Raw genomic sequence first — 13,750 nt, forward strand, 5'->3', positions numbered from 1 at the left:
CTCCCTACCTTATTTCCACCGAATGGAGGTGATCCACAGCAACAACATCATGGTTACCGGGCAGGGTGAAGTGAAAATCGGTGAGTATTGCCCTGGTCCTCCAACTCCAATAAATTGGAGTGTAATGTTCTCTCATTTCTTTCTACAGGTGACTTGGGAGCAGCAGTCAGCTTCAGCGACATACACAGAAGAAGCGAGCTCTCTGGTGTTCTCCACCGGTGAGTCCTTTTCCAGACCTCATGTGTATATATGTTTGTGATTTGTATAGGATGGCCCGGAGGTGATTCGTTTTCGGTTAAATCGTTTTCTGCCATCCTTTCTAAGAAAACCAGGCAGACGGTCATTCCCGCGGACCAGGAGGAGGAGGAGGAGAGGCAGATTGGGACTGAGAGCCACTCACCAGAACAACATGGGGTGGCATTTGGCCTGCTGACTTAAACGAACAGGTAATGCCCTGTCATGTCCTGCCCCAAACTCTTTCTGCTGTGATGTTTCTGATCAGGTCTGATTTTGTTTCTGGCTGTGTGTTGCAGGATGTTCACCTCTTCTGTCTACGGTCCTGTTTTCTTTTGCATCAGTTTGCTGAGTGCATACTCGGTGCGTCCCACCACTGGCACAAGAAGAAGAGCCGTAAACAAGGTGAGAGCTGAAACTGTTCTGGATTGTAATTAGCTTCATGTTGAAATATTTTGCTGAGGACATTGAAGCTTTAGAAATATGTCGAGATGTTGATGTGAATTTGTCTGTGTTTAGACATCCTGAATAAGCTTTGCTGTCAACGTGGGTTTGCGGAAACAGATGACCTACAATGGGTAATTATATTAAATTTAACATGAATGGTATTTCCAGATATGTTGTTGCTTAAAACACATAATGAAAAAGGAACATGTTTTTTTTATTTTTTAATGTTCAGATTGCCTGCAATAGTTGCAACAAGTGGTTCCATCAGGGATGCGTCAACTCTCCAGCAGTGGACAAAGAATAGCAATGTGTTGTGTGCATTGTCTAAAGTGTTTTCATTATTTTATTTTTATTTCATTGTGTTGAAATGCCCTTTTTTATACTTTTATTTATATTTTTTGCTGTATGTTCAATTGATCTTATTAAAACTGTACATAGTTCCATGTTGACTTTTTATTAAATTATTTGAATTAAATTGCTTTTGCCTAATTAATACTGTAGCATAAATTGTTATACTTATTATATGTATGTGCGAATTATATTTGACCCATATTACATGTTTGATTTAAATATTAAAATATAATAGATCTGACAATTATTTAGCATTTTTTTCATTGTTATAAAACACATAACTTTATCTGGCATAAAATATTTGTATGTGTTTTATTTGAAACTGCAATAAATTGTCCTTCCACTGTTACACACTGACTGGTTATTGTGTTTGAATGTGGCTCTGTTAAAGAGGAGGAGGGGAATTTATTGTTTATTCAGGGGAGTTTCTTCTGCAGTTTTTTTTTCTGAAGCAAACTAAAAGTCATCTTGAAGTGATGTTCACAATTACAATTCACAACAGCATATGTGAAAACAATATAATTAATTTTTCATGCTCAAGAGACTAAATTTACGCATGGAACGATGCAAACATTCAACTTTATAAGACCAAGATGAAACAGGAGAAGGATCTGTTCCCAGTGTTGATATAAACACTCTACTCACAATAAGATAGGGATATTGTAAGAGACTTAGTGGATGTCATTTATACGATGTTTGTTTCACTTTTGGACATTTTTGGGATAGGGAGGCAATTATGTTGGGTTGATAGACAAACACATTTTGTGTTTTTCACGTAATGGTCTCATTGTGTACAGGTGTGCCTTATATTGGGGCCAATACCAAGAGACAACCTTTCTCAACGTGGCATCAAATTCAACATTCTGTGGTCATAAAAAGCTGGTATTGTCAGTAATTCATTCAAACAGCCATAAAACCACAACATCACTTAATGGATGAGAGGCATCACCAGGCAGTCAGATGTTGCTCGTGAACTTTATGTGTCTCAAAGTGTCATCAGCAGACTTGCATCAAGACACAGGACTACTGGCAGAGATCATGACAGACCCAGCAGTGGAGCCCCACAAGTGACAGACTGGAATGATGACCATTACCTAAGGACCTACATACTCAGACATCATTATGCAACTGCCACACAGCTGCAGGCCCGTTTATGAGATGCGGGGTTACTAGGCTTTCCAGACAAACCATTCGCAACCCACTGCACCGCTTTGGCTTGAATGCCAGACGACCGTTGCAGGAGACTCCACTGACACCAAGACGCTGCAGTGAACATTTGCAGTGGACACAAGGCCATGTGGTCTGAACAATGCAGCAGTGGTCCACCGTCCTGTTCACCGATTAGTGTCGTGTCAGCGTTGCTGGAGAATGCGAGGTGAGCGATACACTGAGGTCAAGCGACGAGGAGCAACAATCTGGGCAGGCATCACCAGTCAGCGCAAAACCGATTTGGTTTTTGTACATGGCTCAGTCACTGCACATTCTTACCTCAGAGACATCATAGAACCCATCAACATCCCCCAATTCTGCCCAACTTTCTATTAATGGATGATAATGCTCCACCACATCGTGGCAGAATTCAGGCAGTTGGAGTGCCTCATATGGTATGGCCATCAATGTCACCTGACCTGAACCCCATAGAGCACGTCTGGGACCAGTTGAAGCAGAGACTGAATGATCGTACCCCACCCCCACGTGACCCGGCAGAACTGCGTTTAGCTCTTGTGGAAGAGTGGAACGCATTGCCTCAGAAACACATCATGAGGCTAGTGAGGAGCATGAGACATCGTCATCAAGCTGTCATTGTCTATTTTTCACCAATGGAATCAATGTTGCGTGCAGGCCACTAGTTGTGCACCTTTGTGCATTCTTTGTTTTCTGTTTGTCTGGCAGTCCACTCTGTCCTATGAGGGATGATTTCAGCACTTTATCAGCCACATTGCCTAAAATACTGCAGATGCAAATCTAGCAGGTATGAATTTCTGCTTGTCGTTATATATGCATGCCCCAATAAATCTATAATTTTAAAATGAAACTGAGTTATAAACTTGTCTATTATTGTACTCTGAATAATAATTCAGGGGGGATGCATATCTCAGATGGTACAAAATTTTACCCACAGACATTTTGGAGTGTTTGACAGAATGAACTGTGCAGTGTAACACATTCATTGTAAAGACCAAAAAAGTAAGATTTACATTAATGCAATGCACTCATACATTAATGCACTCATATTTTGATAACCCCTTTGTGAGCGGAAGTACGGTAACGGTACTGAGCTTGATGTAAGACAGAAGGCGTGAAGTAAAGCAGGAAAGGCTCAGTGGCAACGCAGAGAAAAGGACAACCGAAAGAGTTAAAAGCAACAAATCTAGCATCAGTTGATAAGGGAACAAGGTTTGTAACTATGACTAAAGTATATTTGAGCAACCTGTAATGTTTGTGAGAAAAGACTTTATTAGTTATGCTAAGGGAAAGAAATATACTAACGTAAGGTGCTATGCATGATGAGGGATGTGATCGTAATTATTGGTATCTGCTCTTGCTTAGCTCTTACGTTGGTTGATGACACGGACGGCTTCAATAAATCATCATTTGACCATCAGTTCTGGCCTTCTCAATATGGACTGAATGCTACAGTAAGAGCTTGACCGCCGCCTCCCGCTGCACTACGTGGTTTAAGGTAATACCCGCGACGTCCAGCAGTTGGTCAGAAGACAAAATGGATCAAAAGGGGCTCAAATGGAAGACGTACAAGCTGCATCACTAAGTCAAACGGTCACAAATGAACACATTGCAAGTTCACAACAAGACATTAAAGATCCAATCACATGCAAAGAACAAATGTGAAGTGAGCTTCAAGATAAAGCTTAAACCATGTCCGACTTTCCAAGATGTTCTGAAAGAGTTAAAGTACAAACTGAAAGGATGATAACATACCGAAAGGAAGAATTAAGCCAAAAAGAAAGGAGACTAACAACAATGAACAATGGAAAATGCAAGTACGAGAAACAAGAGAAAAGCTAAAGACAGATATCACAGACGAAGAGATGTCAGAACTTGCAGACATAATAGAACAAAGGAGAGACAATATATTGATGTTCTTTTCAGAAATAAGAATCCAAACGGCACCATCATCTGACATAAGGAGAAAGATTGATGCATGTGAACAAGTAACTCATGAAGTTTTTAGAATAATTCTGGAGAGAATAAGTAGAGTTGATAGAGATTTTGATGCAGAGTGTGAAAGAACTCGTTTATGTCGACTTTTACAGCATGACTATGCCATGTCCATATATGGCTCGACCGCGGTATCAAACCACAGCCAATGATCCTCAGCTTCACAGCTGACCGCAAAGCGAGCCGAAGCAGCAGCAGAACTATCAGCAAAAGAGGCAGAATATGAGGTTGTATTAGAGGAACAAAGACAAAGAGAAAGGATAAAGGCTCTAGAGAAGGAGCACAAGGTACAAATGGCGGCGCAAAATTCAGAGCTGGAACGCTTAAGAGCGCAGAAGGAAGTAAAAGCAGCTCGAGCCAGGTGGGAAGCATATGATAGAGAGTTATCACTAGTGGGGGATGAACAGTCAATAAAAGGTGAACCAGTTAGCCCAAACTTCACCCCCAAACAGCCCACACCAGAACTCCCCTTCATTCCTGTGCAAACAGCTCACTCGGATGTCTCTGAGCTAGCACAAGCAGTGCAAGACAGCATAAAAATGAACAAGCTTCCCACACCAGAACCAACAGTGTTTAGTGGTGATCCAATAAACTTCATAGAGTAGAAATCCACATTCATGTCCCTGATTGAACGAAAGGGTCTCTCAGCGGTAAAGATAAACTGTAGTATTTAAAAAGATATTTAACTGGGTCGGCTCGCAAATGTCTTGAAAGAAGTTTCTTCAGAAACGATGAAGAGGCATACAAAGATGCTTGAGATAAACTAAACCAAAGATACGGTCAACCATTCATGATATAAAAGGCATTTAGAGAGAAGCTAGCGAATTGGCCAAAGGTGCAGTCCAGTGACGCTGATGGATTAAGGAACCTTGCAGATTTCATAAATGCATGCAAGCTTGCTATGCCGCACGTAAAGGGATTACAAATACTCAACAACTGCGAAGAAAATCAAAGATTTTTGCACAAACTACCGGACTGGATAAATGCAAGATGGAATAGACAGGTAACAAAAACTTTAATGGAGGGTGGTGAGTTTCCAAGTTTCTGTGATTTTGCCTCCTTCCTCTCATTAGAAGCAAAAGTTGCTTGCAACCCAGTCACCTCCATTCATGCACTTCGCTGCACTGAAACAAATATTGATATATACTGATAAATATTGAAATATTGAGTACAAGGGTAATCAGTGGGAAAAAAGCAGGTGTATTTAACACAAATGCAACTGTACAAAGTGACAAACGGACAATAACAAAGACACCTAACAGTTCTCCATGCATGTTGTGCCAGGACGCACATCAGATTCACAAGTGCCCAGACTTCTTAAAGATGTCTCTAGAAAATAGAAAGAAATATGTGAGAGACAAAAAGCTTTGTTATGGCTGTCTGAAACAAGGACACAGTGGTAAGGACTGCAGATGCCGCCTCACTTGCGAAACCTGCACAAAGAGACATCCTGTGTGTCTTCATGATGAAAAACTACAGTAACGGTTTGCAAAGACAAACACGTGTGAGTACGGAGAATGCAAATCAAGGTAACTCACCTGAAACTGCAACAGCCATGTCACTTAATGTTGCCAGATCAGAACAGACCGTCAGCACCTCAATGATAGTCTTTACTTTACTTTATTTAGCAGACGCATTTATCCAAAGCGACTTACAAGAGGAAGACACCAGCAATTCTCGTTCGATTTCTATAGAATATTGAGTTTACAAACTAAGAGCCCTGATAAGGCTCAACTTGTCAGCGAAGAACATGCTCAGAGATTGATAAGTGCTAGGGTTATAACATTTTTGTATTGTTTTGTGCAATGTGTACGCATGTGTGTGTGTAAGTGTTAAATTTGACAGTATTACTTTTTGAACAAGAGGGTTTTCACCTGCTTCTTAAAAGTGGTGATAGTCTCGGCTAGTCTTGTGGAGGAGGGAAGGTTGTTCCACCAGCCAGGGACAACATAGTCCCAGTATGGCTGTAAACCACCTAAAATTGGACTATGCATTATTAGACACTCAGAGCGATACTGTCTTTGTGGATCAGGATGTAACGCAGGAGTCATTTACTGCCTATTGTAGATGAGATCCCTTCACTCCTCAGTTGTGAAGTGGGTCTCCTTATAGGTTATACCTGTCCCAGGGTTCTTGCACCTAAACAAATAATCTTAGGAAAGATGGTGAGCCCTATGCTATTCGCACGGATTTAGGATGGAGCATAGTAGGCAACGCAGCACTGTGCAATGAAACGGATATAGACAGCAGCCTCTGCCACAGAGTCACAGTTAAAGAAGTCCCTCACTCCACTCCAACAGATGCAATACTTGCTCTGGAAAGAGATTTCAAAGAGACGGACAGGAACGAAAAGACTGTATCACAAGAGGATTTAATATTCCTCCAGAAGCTTGAGCAAGGCATAACACAGACGGAAAAGGGACATTTGGAGATGTCATTGCCATTTAGAGAAAAGCCACAAATGCCAGATAACAGACAACTTGCTGAAAACAGACTAAACCAGCTCAAACACAAACTCATGAAAGACGAAAAATACAAGGAGGATTACATGCAATACATGAATAACATCATCGAAAGAGGTGGTCCAGAAGAGACTGATGATATCGGACTCCCTGGCAAGACATGGTACATACCACACCACGCCATCTATCATCCAAAGAAACCTGACAGGGTACCTGTCTTAATGAACATTTACTGATTGGCCCCGACATGATCAACAGTCTTACGGGTGTTCTTGTGCGCTTCAGACAGCACCAAATAGCGCTGATGTGTGACTTCGAGAAAATGTTCCACCAATTTCAGGTCAAAGAAAGCGATCGCAACTACTTGCGCTTCTTATGGTGGAAAGATGGTGACATAAACAGCCACCCGCAAGCGTACAGGATGACAGTTCATCTCTTTGGCGCTGTTTCGTCACCCGTTTGTGCGAACTATGGACTGAAACATTTAGCCAAAGAGAACAGCCTTGCATATCCTGCGGGCTCACGGTTCATAGCCAGAGACTTCTACGTAGATGGCGCTGTCACCAGTGCAGAGACAGTCAAGGATGCTGTACAACTGGCAAAGGAAGCATGTGAATTGTGCACAAAGGGTGGATTAAGGTTACACAACTTTGTGTCCAACAACATCAACGTTCTGTATAGTATTCCGACCTCAGAGGTTAGGTCTCTGCTACAGGACTTGACATTTAATGAAGCACAGACTGAAAGAGCACTTGGCATTTACTGGAACATGGAGGAAGATTGCTTCACATTCAACATCACACTAACGGACCAACCACCAACCCGGCGTGGCATCCTATCCACAGTTGCAGCAATATACGATCCCCTTGGAATCATAGCTCCTTACGTGCTCAACGACAAAGGAATCCTCCAAGAAATGAGCTGCCAAGGAACGAAGTGGGATGACCCGATACCAGAGCATCTCAGGCCACGGTGGGAGCGCTGGAACGGAGATCTTCACAATCTGAGAAAATTACAAATGTAGTGGAGATGTGGTGAAAAGAGAATTACATCACTTTTCGGACGCAAGCACTACAGGATATGGACAATGTTCTTATCTCAGACTCTTAAACAAAAACAAGGAAGTTCATTGTACCTTCATTATGGGCAAAGCACGTGTCTCACCCACAAAAATCACCACAATCCCAAGGCTGGAACTTACCGCAGCCACAGTGTCAGTCACCGTGAGCAACATGCTGAGAGAGGAACTACTTTACGACAATGTCGAAGAGTTCTTTTGGACTGACTCTAAAGTCACTCTAGGATACCTAAATAATGAGGCGAGGCGTTTTCATACATTTGTTGCTAATAGAGTACAGAAAATCCGCAACAATACCCCACCACAACAATGGTTTTATGTGCCTACTGCCAAAAACCCAGCAGACATGGCTTCCAGGGGCATGTCTGCAAATGAACTACTCTCATCCAATTGGCTTACTGGCCCCTAAATTCCTATGGGAAAGAGAAATACAACACCCACCAAATGAAAACTATTGAACTCCTAGTAGGAGACCCAGAAGTGAAAAAGGTGCAGACACTAAGTACACAAACTACTGAACATGCAAGCCTTAGTGACCGCCTCAGAAAGTTCTCATCCTGGTCCCGCGCAGTCAGTGCAGTAGCACGTGTCAGATGATACCTGCTTAAAGACTAATCAAACACGATCACCACTGTGACAGAAAGACAAAATGCAGAAACTGTCATTATCAAAGATTTACAAAGACAAGTATATCAAAATGAAATAGATACACTAAACAAAGGCAAACAACTATCAAAGAACAACAAAATGCACAACTTGGATGTTTTCTTGGACAAAGATATTGTGCTTAAGGTGGGAGGAAGACTACGGCATTCATCCCTCCCAAATTCATTCGAACATCAACAACAACAACAAAATTTATTTCTTATATAGCCCAAAATCACATACAGTATGTCTCAATGGGCTTTGACAGGCCCTACAGTTGACACCCCCCACACTTGACCCTTCTGCACACAAGGAAAAACTCCACACAAAAAAAAACTCTAGGAGAGAGAAAAAAAGAAAGGAAGAAACCTTGGGAAGGAGTGATACAGAGAGGGACCCCCTTCCAGTGTAGAGTGAGCCTGCAAATGGTGTCAGTGCAGGGTTGGATATGATATAATGAGTCCTACAGTTGTAGGGTTGGAGAAGTCCAGGATGTATTCAGTGTCATGGTCTAGATTACGTGTCTGTAATGATGTTACTGGTCCATTTGAAGATCCCTGAAGCTGTAGTTGTAATGGTGGTGGTGGCTGTGGTGACCCTCTGGTTTGTTTTATGTTTTGTCCTTGTAAAGCAGTTGTCAGGAACCAGGATGTATCTGCTTGTCTCTTCACTGGGGTCTGCCAGTAGTCTGGGTGCTTGATTCCGTGTCTCGGAGAAAAACAAACAGAAGCAGCGGCAGACGGTTGCACTGTACGACCGATACTGAAATCTGTGGTTATAATGGTATATTGGTGCTACAGTGGCCCGGTACCCTAACTAGGACAGCCTAACTGGTGAATTTAACTTTGTCTGTGTCTAACAGGGGGACTCTGTGATAAACCTGACTTTATAATTGACACTGCGTCAAAATCAAGTGAAATGAGGGTCTAGGACTTTAGCAAAAAGCCAGAGAAAACAGATAGGTTTTGAGATTGGATTTAAACACTGAGACTGTGTCTGAATCCCGGACACTGACAGGCAAGCTGTTCCACAACTGCGGAGCTCTATAGGAGAAGGATCTGCTCCCAGCTGTGACCTTCTGCACCTTTGGTACCAGTAGTGACCCCACACCCATTGATCGAAGGGGGCGTGGCGGTTCGTAAGGAACCAAAAGTTCACTCAGGTACTGTGGGGCGAGACCATTTAGAGCTTTATAGGTTATAAGTAGGATTTTGTAGTCAATCCTAAATTTGATGGGTAACCAGTGCAGTGATTGTAAGACTGGGGTGATGTGGTCAAATTTCCTGGTTCTGGTTAGAACTCTGGCTGCAGCATTCTGTACTAGCTGGAGTTTACTCATGCACCTACTAGAGCATCCAGACAATAATGCATTGCAGTAATCTAACCTTGATGTAATAAATGCATGGACCAACTTTTCTGCATCATGCATTGAAATTATATTTCTTATTTTCGCAATATTTCTAAGGTGAAAGAATGCTATTCTAGTGACATTATCTACGTGCGAACTGAATGAGAGACCTGCATCAATGATGACACCTAGATCCTTCACTTCAATACTCGGTGAGATAGAAAGGCTATCCAGGGTTATGGTGTAGTCAGCCAGCTTATGCCTGGCTGCTTGAGACCCGATTACGAGCGCTTCTGTCTTGTCAGGGTTTAGCAGGAGAAAGTTGGTGAGCATCCACTGTCTAATGTCCTTCAGACAATTCTCTATTTTGTTCAGCTGCTGCCTCTGATCTGGCATTGCTGACAGATACAGCTGTGTGTTGTCAGCGTAGCAATGAAAGCTAATACCGTGTTTGCGGATGACGATGCCTAAAGGTAACATGTATAGAGAAAAAAGTAACGGACCTAGGACAGAGCCTTGTGGAACACCAAACTCTACTTTACTATGTGAAGACGAAACACCATTGATGTCCACAAACTGATATCGGTTGGTCAAATATGATCTGAACCATTCAAGGGCTGTTCCCTTAATCCCGATAACATTCTCTAACCTGGCAAGGAGAATAGCGTGATCAATAGTGTCAAACGCTCCCGCGGACCAGGAGGAGGAGGAGGAGAGGCAGATTGGGACTGAGAGCCACTCACCAGAACAACATGGGGTGGCATTTGGCCTGCTGACTAAAACGAACAGGTAATGCCCTGTCATGTCCTGCCCCAAACTCTTTCTGCTGTGATGTTTCTGATCAGGTCTGATTTTGTTTCTGGCTGTGTGTTGCAGGATGTTCACCTCTTCTGTCTACGGTCCTGTTTTCTTTTGCATCAGTTTGCTGAGCGCATACTCGGTGCGTCCCACCACTGGCACAAGAAGAAGAGCCGTAAACAAGGTGAGAGCTGAAACTGTTCTGGATTGTAATTAGCTTCATGTTGAAATATTTTGCCGAGGACATTGAAGCAATAGAAATATGTCGAGATGTTGATGTGAATTTGTCTGTGTTTAGACATCCTGAATAAGCTTTGCTGTCAACGTGGGTTTGCGGAAACAGATGACCTACAATGGGTAATTATATTAAATTTAACATGAATGGTATTTCCAGATATGTTGTTGCTTAAAACACATAATGAAAAAGGAACATGTAAACATTTAAAAAATGAACATGTTTTTTTGCAAAAGTTGCAACAAGTGGTTCCATCAGGGATGCGTCAACTCTCCAGCAGTGGACAAAGAATAGCAATGTCTTGTGTGCATTGTCTAAAGTGTTTTCATTATTTTATTTTTATTTCATTCTGTTGAAACGCCCCTTTTTACTTTAATTTTTGTTGTATGTTCAATTGATCTTATTAAAACTGTACATAGTTCCATGTTGACTTTTTATTAAATTATTTGAATTAAAGTGCTTTTGCCTAATTAATTACTGTAGCATAAATTGTTTTACTTATTATATGTATGTGCGAATTATATTTGACCCATATTACATGTTTGATTTAAATATTAAAATGTAATAAATCTGACAATTATTTAGCATGTTTTTCATTGTAATAAAACACATAACTTTATCTGGCATAAAATATTTTTATGTGTTTTATTTGAAACTGCAATAAATTGTCCTTCCACTGTTACACACTGACTGGTTATTGTGTTTGAATGTGGCTCTGTTAAAGAGGAGGAGGGGAATTTATTGTTTATTCAGGGGAGTTTCTTCTGCAGTTTTTTTTCAAGTCACCTTGAAGTGATGTTCACAATTACAATTCACAACAGCATATGTGAAGACAATATAATTCATTTTTCATGCTCAATAGAGTACAATTACACATGGAACGATGTAAACATTCAACTTTAAAAGACCAAGATGAAACAGGAGAATGATCTGTTCCCAGTGTTGATATATACACTACTCACAATAAGTTAGGGATATTGTGAGAGACTTTTATACGGATGTCATTTATACGATGTTTGTTTCACTTTTGGACATTTTTGGGATAGGGAGGCAATTATGTTGATAGACAAACACATTTTGTGTTTTCCATGTAATGGTCTCATTGTGTACAGGTGTGCCTGACAGACCCAGCAGTGGAGCCCCACAAGTGACAGACTGGAATGATGACCATTACCTAAGGACCTACATACTCAGACATCATTATGCAACTGCCACACAGCTGCAGGCCCGTTTATGAGATGCAGGGTTACTAGGCTTTCCAGACAAACCATTCGCAACCCACTGCACCGCTTTGGCTTGAATGCCAGACGACCGTTGCAGGAGACTCCACTGACACCAAGACGCTGCAGTGAACATTTGCAGTGGACACAAGGCCATGTGGTCTGAACAATGCAGCAGTGGTCCACCGTCCTGTTCACTGATTAGTGTCGTGTCAGCGTTGCTGGAGAATGCGAGGTGAGCGATACACTGAGGTCAAGCGACGAGGAGCAACAATCTGGGCAGGCATCACCAGTCAGCGCAAAACCGATTTGGTTATTGTACATGGCTCAGTCACTGCACATTCTTACCTCAGACACATCATAGAACCCACCATCATCCCCCAATTCTGCCCAACTTTCTATTAATGGATGATAATGCTCCACCACATCGTGGCAGAATTCAGGCAGTTGGAGTACCTCATATGGTATGGCCATCAATGTCACCTGACCTGAACCCCATAGAGCACGTCTGGGACCAGTTGAAGCAGAGACTGAATGATCGTACCCCACCCCCACGTGACCCGGCAGAACTGCGTTTAGCTCTTGTGGAAGAGTGGAACGCATTGCCTCAGAAACACATCATGAGGCTAGTGAGGAGCATGAGACATCGTCATCAAGCTGTCATTGTCTATTTTTCACCAATGGAATCAATGTTGCGTGCAGGCCACTAGTTGTGCACCTTTGTGCATTCTTTGTTTTCTGTTTGTCTGGCAGTCCACTCTGTCCTATGAGGGATGATTTCAGCACTTTATCAGCCACATTGCCTAAAATACTGCAGATGCAAATCTAGCAGGTATGAATTTCTGCTTGTCGTTATATGCATACCCCAATAATTCTGTATTTTTATAATGAAACTGAGTTATAAACTTGTCAATTATTGTACTCTGAATAATAATTCAGGGGGGGATGCATATCTCAGATGGTACAAAATTTTACCCACAGACATTTTGGAGTGTTTGACAGAATGAACTGTGCAGTGTAACACATTCATAATTGTGCATAATACGGCTGGGACATCAGCATGGTTTATTAATAATTTTATTTTTAAATACCAAAAGTTTGTTCAAAACTAGGTGACAATTTGATTATTGTACATGGCTCAGCCACTGCACATTCTTACCTCAGAGAAATCATAGAACCCATCATAATTCATCTCATACATTATTAGTAATATCAAAGGGAACTTTTAATTCTTTCATTAAAATTCAGATCAAATAGGAAAAGCATTCATGTAAATAACAATGTCCCTAATTTATTGTGCGTAGTGTATATATGACCTCAGCGCCTGGTTTTATTAAACTGCTGTCATGACAAAACTGTGTCAGCAGAGGGCGCAAAAGCACAAGTTCTAATTTAAAAGTTGAGTAAAAAGTGGCCTGAGGATGCTAGATGGACAATCATTTGATTAAAAACAACACCGCCAACGTGTTCAGACGTGTCGGGTTACCATGACAACTGTCAATAAAACACAGCGTCCTGATTGGCCGAGGAGCTCTTGTTTAAAATAGACGTGCTAGAAACAGTTAGTTACTTGCAAACTACTTGACTGCTTGCGGCTGCGTGCTTTCAAGACCCCAAAAGCGATTTTCAGCGATTATCACGACTTTTTCAACTCTACTGCTACTTTCTATATTTAATTGTTGATTTTATTGACCCCGTTAGATTCTCTGAATTTGTTGTTGAGAATTATTGTAGTGTTTTTGTGTATTAACG

The 13,750-nt window shown here is 41.6% G+C and overlaps 1 long non-coding RNA gene across 1 annotated transcript; it reads left to right on the forward strand.

The window, feature by feature from the left end:
• On the forward strand, positions 1-568 carry LOC114791220 (uncharacterized). The gene is made up of 3 exons (XR_003749941.1): positions 1-218; positions 325-446; positions 534-568. It is a non-coding gene; the product is annotated as an uncharacterized LOC114791220 (long non-coding RNA).
• Positions 569-13,750: the final 13,182 nt, after the last annotated feature.

The sequence above is a fragment of the Denticeps clupeoides genome, chromosome 5, assembly GCF_900700375.1.
Source record: "Denticeps clupeoides chromosome 5, fDenClu1.1, whole genome shotgun sequence".
NCBI lineage: Eukaryota > Metazoa > Chordata > Actinopteri > Clupeiformes > Denticipitidae > Denticeps > Denticeps clupeoides.